Genomic DNA, 12,381 nt, shown 5'->3' with positions numbered 1-12,381 from the left:
CCATTTGAATGCAAATTTGTGTCCCGCTATTGGCCAGTTCTAAATTATTCCTACGTGGCGGCTAATAATTGGCTTGCTAGCCGTTTAAAATTTCGTGCAACTTCCGCCCAAGTCGGAGAACATTGAGCACGCTGCAGAGTGCCTCTAAAGAGATCTGACTTGTGGCTGAGCTGATCGATAGACTGATCACCTATCGATTCTTCTCCCCGTCGCTAAGCGCAATCCCCGATGTACCCTTTCCCCGCCGGCTTGATTTGAGGAGGGACGAGCTAGCTTGAGCCCTGCCAGCTGGAACAACTAACATAGTTGTTCAGATGACCGGACCGTCTGCGTTGCCACTACAAGTGGCATAAGTAAAGTTTTGCAACCATTAAGCTTTGTCCCCCTCTCTATTCACCAGCCCGCCCAACGAACGAGTAATTGTTGGATCACCTCGAGTTGGTTCTTGCCGTCTGAGACACAATTGAAAAAACAGGGATGATTGAAAGTATACAATTTTGTAGCTGTATCACTGTATTGTGAAACAGCCTTATAGGAATGTCCTGGGGGCCATATCCAGAGAGAAAATAAGCATTCCTATTATGTGATGAAGTAGTATGTGTAAGCACCTTTAAAACCTGGCAAGCATGGAACAAAAAATTAAAATAAAATAAACTTACCAAAACATGTAGGACCAGATCCTATCCATGTTTTAAGTGGTATCTAAGACTACATATATATGGTCTCCAGAATTAGCCTGCAAGTGCTGCCAAGAAATGGAGAATCTGAGCATGGTGCTGAGGTGGATATATTCAGGGCAGTTCCAAGCTGCTCAGGTGCACTCCCAAGCCATCTACACTTCCTATTTTGTGGGCTTCAGATTATTAGATAGGTGTAGTTGTAGGCATGTTTGATTTATATTTTGGCAATGCTCCAAAGCTCGTTTTGGTGACAGCATAAACATATGCTAAGGCAAGGCATCTAACTTCCCTTCAAGCAAGTAAATAGAACTTAGATGGCTAATTTTAGGTGCTATTAAATTGTGCTTTGGGCTACTTTTTAAGAACATCCAACCAAGTCATTTATTCTCTTCTGCAATTCTATTTCACATGGAAAAATGTGAAATTGTGCAAGTACTTGAAATGCTAGTTGCAAAAGAGGGCAAGTGGCATTCTCAGAAAGGCAAGTTGTGCAGGAAGAGAAAATCAAAAATTTTCGTTAATGTCCTTAGATGCCACTTTTATGGATGAAATTAGCAATGGAAGTTTCATGGATGAAGTTAGCAACTTATCTGTTTAATGATGGAGCTGGACCTGAGTGTTTAAGTGAGTCAGTCCTCCAATGGCACTTCCGGTTTTGCCGGTGGCATTTCTGGTTTTGCTGCCAGAATTTTGGGGGGCTGGGGGACCCCTCCCCCACTCAGAGATCAGCTGCTGTGGGACCCCTCCACTCAGCAAGCAGGTGCCCCCCCAGATTCAGGAGGCACCAGTTGCCCATGAATGATTACCTCAGAAACAAAGAACTGGATACTATCCAGTACAGAAAAAAGATTGTGGGCAACTAATCTATTTTATTATGCTATTGTTTTTTGTTCTGTCAGGAATCTCATAGAAGTTAATGGGAGCCTTGCCATAGGGAATAAGGCTCCTGGCAGATGTACAAGTAAAGGTTTATGGGATCTGATGTATGCTCCTCACAATTGCACTTCCTGCTATGCTACAAGTACGTGGCTGAAGGAATGGTTGTGGGATCAAATATCAGATCCTGTCATGCCTTATTGCTGGGGGGGGGGGGGGGGGCGAGACACTGTATTCTGGGAATTAGGAAATGCCTGAAGATGTGAGACCCATAGCTGATAGGACTCACAGCCATGGCAGTGCCCTGTGGCTTCTGGGATCAAGCATCAGATGCCTTCACATCATATTACCAGTGATCCTGGGCTCCTCCTGAACCACCAAGTAGCAAGCTCCCATGGCTGGGACCCCATCAGCTGATCCACTAGAAGACATCAATTGGTCTGTCAGCCCCACCATGTGACCATGGGACTGGGAGTGCAGAACAATTGACAGTGCTCCTAGCTGCAGGAGCACATGATATGGCCTTATGGCTGGGAGCCTAGATTAGTTCATCAGAGCTCCCAGGTGCAGGGGTGTAGTGGAGTTCATATGTGCCTCTTCAGCTGGGAGTGGAAGGTGATTGTGGTCCCCAGTCTTAGGGGCACATTGGAAGCCCTTGACTCTGATGGGACCCCGAGGGTAAGAGTGGCAATCAGATGACTGGCACTCTTAGCCTTGTGACTGCATGGGAGTCAAGGGCTCCCATGCACTCAGGAGGCTGGGAGGCCCAATCAACCTGGCCACGCATGTAAGTAATGGTGTGATAGGAACCAGGCACTAAGTTATTACACATATTTTGTGTAATAGCTTCATGATGTATTCCTTTATCCATCATTAATTGCATTAACATCTACTTAAGATAGGATTAACTGGTTAATTATGTCTTACGTGTAATGTGTGCCAGAGGCCTAAGTATAAGCAAAATAAAGACTTGGGGATTTGGTTCACATCTTTAAAAAAGTAATTTAACTTCAAACTGAGTTCTTAAATTCTTGGTAGAAATGATCAATAATGACTAACTACAATGTGCTAGAAGAACATCTAGGTAAAGCTCAGCTCTCCCTCTTCCTGCATAGAACAGGGGTGAAGGCACTCTTAATATTCTTCAGAAGTATTGAGGTTCATGTAATGTAATCCTGCTAGAATAGGTCTAGTCCACACAGTACTTGGCTGGAGGCATGGTTGTGGTATTGTGCATTAGATCCCATTGTGTCTTATTTTCAGTGCAGGAGACCCCAATTTAGAACTCCTCCTGCACTGGCAAGAAGCAAGCTCCTGCAGCTGGAAGTCCCTTCAGCTGAGGGGCTCCCAACCACAAGGGTTCCCCATACGTGCCTAGGGCTGGGAATCATAGCTACTGCAGTCTTCTATTGCCAGAGTTGCATGAAACCCTTGGGGCTGTGACATTGTAACTACACCCCTTGGGTGCAGCTGGGTCCTAGCACTGGAAGACATGCTGCCAGGACCCAGTGTCTGCAAATTCAGGGCAATGCTAGGACCCAGAGCCAGCAGTTGCTAGGGCTGATAGTTCCTCAGTTATGGGATTCCCAGACCAAGCTGGTCATGGTGCATCCCTGTGCCTGGTGTGATTCCAGGCAGCTGACAGGGCTCCCAACCACAGGGAAGACCCTGCTACATGGGCAAATTAAGGCTAGATACCAACTAGCTATAAAGTTAGTAGACAGTTTCAAGGTTTGCCTTTATAGGTGGCTGAACCTTTTATGAGATGATAGCTACTTTGCACTCATAGCTGATATCAGTTAATTGCACAATACTTATTACATGTAGAAAGGCCTGATGTTAAAACTGAGAAACATTTTCCAGTTGCTACTATAAGATCATGGGTGACTGGTGCCTCCTAACTGTGGGGGCACAGTTTGTGGGTGGCAGTGTCTGCAGTGGGGTGGCAAGCGGTGACTCCCCACAGAAGCCAGTGGCATTGGTGCCATCAGTGGCATCGGCAGTGGGGTGGTGAGTGGTGACTGCCCACACAAGCTGGTGGCAGTGGCCAATCTCAGGAGGGGGAGGGCACATACCCCCCTGTGTCCACCTACCAGTCATCTATGTATAAGATAGTTACTAGAAATTCCTGAACGTTTGCTAATGAAGTTTTGTCCTCATTGAGCCATCAGAAGAATTGAATTAGCGATTAGACTATCTTTCCATTTATTAATGAGTTTTTTGAGCTGTAAGCACTGAATCACTGAAACATTATTGAGTGAGTAATATTCCTGAAAAGAGAAATGACCTGCCCTGAGTAAAGAAGCTCATGCATGTTAGAATTAATTAGTTATTTATATTATATATTTATATTATAGGGTTCCCTAGAAAATACTATTTTCAAAGATTTTTTAAAAATCTTATATTGAAGTATTTAACCTAAATTGAACATTCATGGGAAATGTTAGAAACTTTTAGAAAAGGAGAAAAATTCCGTGGCACTAATCCCCAGCTTGGAAAGACCATGCACGAATTTAGGGCCCTGTTATGGGACTCATACCAGAAATGAAAGAAGGGAGCCAAAGCTTCCATCATGGAGAAAGTGGACATGCTTATGGTGCTGGACCAATTCTATTGCAAATGTCCAACGGAGATTAAAACCCTTGTCAAGGATAGGGGCTCTAAAACAATCTGGGAAGCTACAAAAATTAGCTGTTGCTAAATAGACAGGGGCTGAGCCAAAAACCTCCCTACTTTGGGAAGGAACAGAAAGGGTTCCACAAAGGGGGGGGAGGTAGGGCCAGGCCCCAAAGGGTAAAGGAGGCCACCTCCTGCTGAGTGCAAGGTGGCCCCAGATTCTGACAAACCACCCAATTTGGAAAAGAAGGGTTGCTATAACTGCGGGGAGCCAGGCCACATCAGGCCCAACTGTCCAAAGCTAAAAAGCAAACCCAAGCCCATCAGCCATGCAACAGCTATAAACAGTGAGGAGGGAGACTTGAGCCACTCTAAGGGATGTACCTGTTGCTACAGGATTACAAATCCAGAGGAGGTAACTGCCACCCACCAGACTGAGATAATGGTAAAAGGGTGAAACCTTGTTGGGGAACTGGACATGGGCCAGTGTGTCATTAATCAATGCCAACCTCATTTTGCCCGCAGATATAGTTCCTGGGAGGACCCTTACCATACAAGGGGTGGGGCCCCAGTTATTCAAGGTGCCAGTAACCCGTCTCCCCATCGAGTGGAGAGGCTGTGGGATGTGTATAAAACTAGGCGTGCTGGAAGAGGCTCCTGTTCCCATTTTGGTGAGGCAGAATATTATGGAGCTCAAATACCTGTAAAGGGTGGAGGGCCACTTCATAGAGCCCTACCATGTTAATGTAGTGACTTGTCAACAGTGCAGAAAGGCTAAAGTGGGAGGAGTGGAAACTTCACAGAGCCCGGTCACCCAATTGGCTGCAGAGACAGAGGAGAAGGGAGAGACTCCCCTTAACTGCAACCGGCCACCAGCCACTAAAGAAACTAGCAACATCAAGGTTGGGTTAAGTGACAGCCCCAGGGAGGAGTCTGCTTAGTCAGTGGTGGAGGAAACCGAGACTCTCGGGGAGAAGTTAGAGGACATCCCCAAGGGATCATCCTTACATGAGCACCAGAACTCCCCAATGATTGCTTAGCCAGGCAACTTGCCAATTGTTTAAATTACAAGCAAAAGTTTATAAAGGGGGATAAGGCAGAATGCCACGTTTATTGATTACATGAGTTAGACATAGAGGTTTTGACACACCATTTATACAAACACACACAAATTACCATGCACATTATTACACAAAAACAAACACAAACAGAGAACAACCACTTTATGCATACAGACACCAGATATAGTTACTAGCAATAGTTGTTCAATATTAAGATGGGGCAGCCAACTGTGGGGAGTCGGGTCACATCAGGCCCAACTGCCCAAAGCTAAACAACAAACCCAAGCCCAGGTTGGCTGGTAGTTTACACATTTGGTGCCTTGTTGCTTATGTAAACAATTACATTCTTTGCCTCCATTTCCCTGAGCAGGGACTGGATCAGCCCATCTGCTTGGACCCCCTCAGGCCCCAGGGGAGGTGCATCCAGGCCTAGGGTCAGTGAGGGTCTAGTCAGGGAACTTTTGGAGGGACTGGATGTATTTAAATCAGCTGGTCCTGACGATCTCCAGCCCAGTGTGCTGAGGGAATTGACAGAGGTCATTGCGGGACCCCTGGCACGGCTTTATGAGCACTTGTGGTGCTCTGGTGTGGTGCCAGAGGACTGGAAAAGGGCCAATGTGGTCCCCATTTTCAAAAAAGGGAGGAAGAGGACCCAGGAAACTATAGGACAGTTAGTCTTACCTTGCTCCTGGGTAAGATTTTTGAGAGAATTATCCTGGTGCATGTCCACAAGGGGCCAGCAGGGGAGGTTATGCTTAGGGGCAACCAACATGGATTCATTAGAGGCAGATCCTGTCAGACCAACCTGGTGGCCTTCTATGAGCAGGTCACAAAATCCTTAGATGCAGGGGTAGCAGTGGACATAGTCTTTCTGGACTTCAGGAAGGCTTTCAACACTCTCTCTCCCCCATTCTCATTAAAAAAAACTAGGGGACTGTGGCATCAACACCTACACAGTCAAATGGGTCACTAACTGGCTGGAGGGCTGCACCCAGAGAGTGGTGGTGGATGGGTCATTTTTGACTTGGAGGGATGTGGGCAGTGGGGCCCCCCAGGGCTCGGTCCTCAGACCCGCTCTGTTCGACCTAGACAAGTTACAGGGGTGGGCAGATGAGAACAGGATGGGTTTCAACACTGACAAGTACAAGGTACTGCACCTGGGGAGGAAGAACCAGCAGCATACCTACAGGCTGGGGAACTCCCTTCTAGTCAGTGCAGAGGCAGAAAAGGATCTTGGAATCATTACTGATGCCAAAATGAACATGGGCTGACAGTGTGGGGATGCAGTCAGGAAGGCCAACTACACCTTGTCATGCATCCACAGATGCATCTCAAGCAGGTTCAAGGGGGTGATCCTCCCCCTCTATGCGACACTGGTCAGAAAGTAGTTGGAGTACTGTGTCCAGTTCTGGCCGCTGCATTTCAGGAGGGATGTGGACAACTTGGAGCAGGTCCAGAGAAGGGCCACTCACATGATCAGGGGGCAGCAGGGCAGGCCTTACGAGGAGAGGCTAAGGGACCTGAACCTGTTCAGCTTCCACAAGAGGAGGCTGAGGGGGGATCTAGTGGCCTGTTGCAAACTAGTCAGAGGGGACCAGCAGGCATTGGGGGAGTCCCTGTTCCCCCGAGCACTACCAGGAGTGACTAGAAATAACGGTCACAAGCTGGCAGAGGGTAGATTTAGACTAGACATCAGGAGGAGATACTTCACTGTCAGGGCGGCTAGGATCTGGAACCAACTTCCAAGAGAAGTGGTGCTGGCTCCTACCCTGGGGGTCTTTAAGAGGAGGTTAGACGAACACCTTGCTGGGGTCGTTTGACCCCAGTACTTTTTCCTGTCGTGGCAGGGGGTCAGACTTGATGATCTGCTTAGGTCCCTTCTGACCCTACCAACTATGAAGCTATGAAACATCCTCTCTGCTTTTCTCATGCAAACTCCCATTCACTCTTAACTCACCCCTTGCCCATATCTATCTCATGCCCAGTTCATTCACTTGTGTCAAACTGGAAGCATTATAGAATAGTCAAGCAGCTACCTTTTAAAAGACAGAAATCAAATCATTAAATTTGTGCTAGATTTAACTAAACTAAACTTAAAAAAAAATGTTTAACCAAGTGCTGCAAATGCTACAGCAAGAGGAGTTCAAGCAATAAGTTCTAGAGGATCCCAGCTTGGAAGAACTCTGGTGGATGGCCCAGGAGCCAAGGACAGATTTCACCCCAGATAAGAGGGAACAGGTGGTCTGAGATAAGGACTCCTCTATTGGTTGTGGGTACTAAAGAACCATGTTGAGACCTGGAAGCCCCATCACCAGCTAGTAGTTCCTCTTAAGTTCAGACAACAATTGTTTTCCGTGGCTCATGATTTACCTTGTGTTTGTCACATGGGCAGGGAATGGACACGACAGCAGCTGCAGGTGAACTTTTATTGCCCCAGAATGTGACGGACTACTGCAGATCTTGTGCAGATCTTGTCAACATGCCATCAGATGGGCAAAAGTTGGGACAAGAGAAAGGTTTCCTTACAGCCTCTTCCTATCATTGATCAACCCTTCAAAAGAGCGAGTCTAGACATTGTGGGCCCACTGAGGCATAAGACTTGTAGAGGGAAGAAATGCATCCTGACTCTAGTGAATTTCGCAACTCAGTACCGGGAGGCAATTGCCTTGACCTCTACCAAGGCACCCATACTTGCTGAAGCCCTGACCAAAATCTTCTTTCAGCTGGGTTTTCCTTCTGAGATCCTGACTGACAGGGGTGGGAACTTCCTGGCTGAGGTGATGAAGTGCCTGTGGGAGTGCTGTGGGGTGAGACACCTCAAGACCACAGCCTACCACCCCCAGACCAATGGGCTTGTAGAAAGGTTCAGTGGAACCTTGAAAGGTATGCAAGCAATACAGCAGCAGATCACAGAGATGGACTCTGAGGGCAGGCTGTTCAGAATAATGGACGTCACCCTCAACCAGGGTTCATGTGTTTCATGAACTCTTCCTTTTGCAACTTCCATTGGCGCGCTTGGTTTGAATTAGCTGTAGTTACAAAATTTTAACTGTAGCAATCATTAATCTATAATACAATTTAAATGGATATATTTTTTTCTGTTTCATTTACAGATTTAAGTTTTTCACATACTTAAGGGTGAAAAAAAGGGAATGATAATTGTTATCCCTTAAACAAATTATCTTGGGTTTTTTTGCAGTCAACAATAAATTGTAACCATATACTCAGAATGCTAAATAGCTGGACTTGAAAAAAGCATTTATGTTGAAAATATGTCTGAAAGTTTGCCATGTTATGCCTTCATTCTGTTCTTCTTGAAGCTAATGACTATAGTTTTGTAATCCTATGTTGGTATGTAGCTGACTGCTCATGGGAGTTCATTCATCATAACTTTAAGTACCACGATACTGATGAATACCACCATGCAATATAATGAACTACCAAGCATTGAAATGAAGGAATAAAATGTCGATGCTATTTAGGCAAACAGCAGCTATGGAAAAGATTTAAAAACAAAGAAAAGCTGCTGTTGTTCCCATAAAACAGTACAGTAATAAAAGGGACCATTATGTACAGATAAGTGATGTGACTTTTCTATTGTACAATCCCAGAAGTTAATAAGATTGTTTCCTAACCTATCAAGAACTAAGACCAGATGGAGTTCTTGCCTTGTTCTAAACATAGAACAAGAAGGGACCACATTTAGAAGGGAGAAGTTAGTCTACCCTCCATGTACAAAGGGCAAATCTACACGTTTGTTAATGCACAGTGCTTACTACGCATTTAATTTTATACCTGTATGATAAAAAGCTACATAAATGCACAGTAACTGGAGTTACCATGTAGTAGTGCCAGTGAATGCCTTTTTAGTGATACTACAAATAATACTGCACAATACTGTATTAGCACTGTTTGTGCTGTGATGCACTACTGAGCAGTACTATTAGGCTACTGAGCAGTTAACATCTCATGTAGATGTGCCCCAAAACTTTAATTTTAAATCTTAAAACTAAAATTTAAATTTAAATCTTAAATCTAAATTTTAAATCTTAAGTTTACCTCCTGCCAGGCCACACCAGTGCTAACCCAAAACAACTTTATTATGCATTTGAATGGAAGAGTCTGAATTGTCTGTTTGAAGTCTGTTTGGCATGCAGGTAGATGCACTGTTTGGACTGCACAGCTAGGTGCAGACATAATCCTAAGGGGACACATGCCACTGCCTTTGTTACTTCTTCCCTTAGTCTTTCACAGACCAACACAGCTACCAAGTACACCCCTGAAACATGGAAGATGCAGAATTTTAGCCAATTTTGGAGTTTTTTAAACTTCATTGCAGAACAACAAGGAAGTTTTTTTGCCTCCCTGCCTGCCATCTGACACCTCCAGGGAAGGAATTCTACCTGATCAACACATCAAAGATCTACTCAACACAGGTCAAAAAGACACTCTCATGGACCCAGAGGACAGACTTCCATCTTCAGCTCCCTCTGTGCAAAAATGAAGTTTATTTCCTGCTTATGGGGACTTTTTACCATCTTGTACCATCTACAATTTTCCCAGAGCCCGATGAAGGGACTTTGATCCCAAAAGCTTGCAGAAAATGACAATTTTTTTGCCATTTTCCAGTTGTTCTGATAAAAGGTATCATTTTAGAACCAAGAGTTCTAGTTTTTTGTATGTCTTTTTCTTACTGCTAAAGCACTCTTCCTATCTCTGTCCTCTTCATGAATGGCTCTGAGCAGGCACCATGCACCCTTAGACTCCCCTGCAGGTTGTGGCTATGAAAGCAGTTCTGTGTTTTTGTCATTAATATTTAAACAATTTTCTTTTATCCAGCTCTAGAAAGACTGAACATATAAAAGCTGCTTAATAGGCCCCAAGGCACAGAAAGAAATGGCCTTGGAACTTGGAAACAAGTAATATAAAATATTTCAGACATTATACCTAATCGTACATGTAACTCTAGTCATTCTGAGTCCCAGCTGGATAGCAAGCTTTCCTTCTAAAGACTTCAGATTAAAGCTGTAAGGGATTTGGAAATTTATGTACTGTAGCAAGCAAGGTCAGAAGTCTAGCAAGAGCCTAATTAAAGTCAATGTAGAAATTAACAAATGAAAACTAGAGGAAAAAAAGACAGGACATAAAAGAAAGGGGATAACAAAAATCATGTTTTTTCTTAATGATCTCGTGTATTATCCTGTGATGAGTTACCTAATCTACCAGCTGAGGCAGTGGATCAAAGCAGCAGTAACATGAACAGTGCACAATTGAAGAAGGCACATGACAGCTCTATTAAGACAGAGTGGGTGCTATCAAATCCTGGCCATTTCAGGTTTCCCTAAAACCAGAGACCCAAACTGCCTTAAACAAGGAGGGACCACATTTAGAAGGGAGAAGTTAGTCTACACTCCATGCACAGATTTGACTTTTCTGTTGAAACCACTGAAATGAGGTCATAGTTAGACTGTAGTTTTGTCATGTTCAGGCCTGTCTGCCTGCCAGGACAGGACTATTACATAATTTCACATAGGAAACTAATATCAAGGTTATGGCTTGCGATCATGGCTCAGGACCTAGACTATTTTGCATGCAAAAACAGATCACCTCATCTTTTTTACACAAAAGAAATAGGGCAGGTGAAGCTTATTCTTTCTCAATTTCTGAGTGTAGAACAAAGAGTACACTACGCTTCCCAATTTCAGCCATCACCTACATTTTTGAACCATGCCACACTTCATATTCTACTATTTATGCAGTACACTGTTGTAGTTGGTATTAGATGGCCAAAAATATTAACAAATGTGTTGGCTTTACTGTTTTCCTGTTGAACCTTTTACACCACAAAATGTATAACTCCCTAGTAATGGGTTACATCACAGTGGCAGGGTAATAGCTTAGGCATTTTAGTATATGTAAAGTATGCGGATTCAAGGATTCATACTCTTACTCTTATTTTTGGAGCCATAATTCTTCAAGTTTTAGATCCATACATTTTCTTTATTACTTCTACTATTATGCTCCCCCTCCACAAAGAAAGTGCTAATTGCTCAGAAACCAAAATCTTTGACAATTTTATCCAATTCCACTGCTTAAAATGGGCTGTAAGCAAATGAGCAACTGTGAAAATGAGACCTTGCTGCTTCTGAGTCATAGGTGGTGTGTGTACTATATACATGTGTGTGTATGTTGTGCAACCTAACTATCAGTGGTTGAGCCCAATTCACTCGAATAGGTCGGGGACAAAAGGGTTCGGGCCTTTCCTCCTTCTTCTGTCTCTCTCTCCATCGACAGAAACACACTGGGGAGGCAGTGAGATAAGAAAATTGCTTTACTCACTATTTCAGGCAACAAACTCGTACAGCTGTATCAGGAACAAAATGGTCTTGACATCATCCCAGAGAGTCGTGTCTTCCGTAGCTTGCGTCTTTCCGGTGACAATCCTGTATATATATTCTGAATCTACGGCTATAACAGGTACCGGAAACATCCCGTCGTGGTGATGGTAGGCATGTTCAAGAGCTAGTTGGAAACCTCGTAGTTCAGATGTTTGAACTGACTCTTCTGGATGGGATGTTTTGAGCTCGTAGTCATGGCAAGGGTCACAATAATATCCATATCCTCTGCCATCGCGGGATGTACCGTCTGAAGCTATCCATGCCGGGGACGTGGTCCCATACAATCACAGAACACTGGAATCATCCTCTTCGGTGACCAAGATCACCTCTCCATCAGCGACTTGCCACGCCGACCAGTGATACTGGTGACGAAGGACTAGGGCGCTCCAAGTCTTCTCCGTGCCCTGATACTCTGGGTGGATCCTGCTAGGATTAAGCAGTCCTAGTGTGGTGCTGCCGGGTGTGACAAACACACTTGGGCTCGCTGCAAGGTGTTCCCCCAGTTGGGCTGCGAGCATAACCCCCCTAGACAACCATATCGATGTTGGTGGCTTTTTAGTGTGCGATGACCTGTATATGCGAGTTCCCCTGTTTCGGTGTCATTGGCTGTAAACCAGATATGCTCCGTGGTGTAGCCTACATGAATCGTCAGGAGGCTACCGGCAGGGGGCGCGATCAGGGGCATCGCTTTGACCTCTGCCATAACCTGTTCTAGTGCAGCTTGGTCATGCTCACTCCATGGGACTCTAC

This window comes from Alligator sinensis, unplaced genomic scaffold (genome assembly GCF_000455745.1).
Source record: "Alligator sinensis unplaced genomic scaffold, ASM45574v1 scaffold1075_1, whole genome shotgun sequence".
Classification (NCBI taxonomy): domain Eukaryota; kingdom Metazoa; phylum Chordata; order Crocodylia; family Alligatoridae; genus Alligator; species Alligator sinensis.
This window is presented reverse-complemented; position numbering follows the sequence as displayed.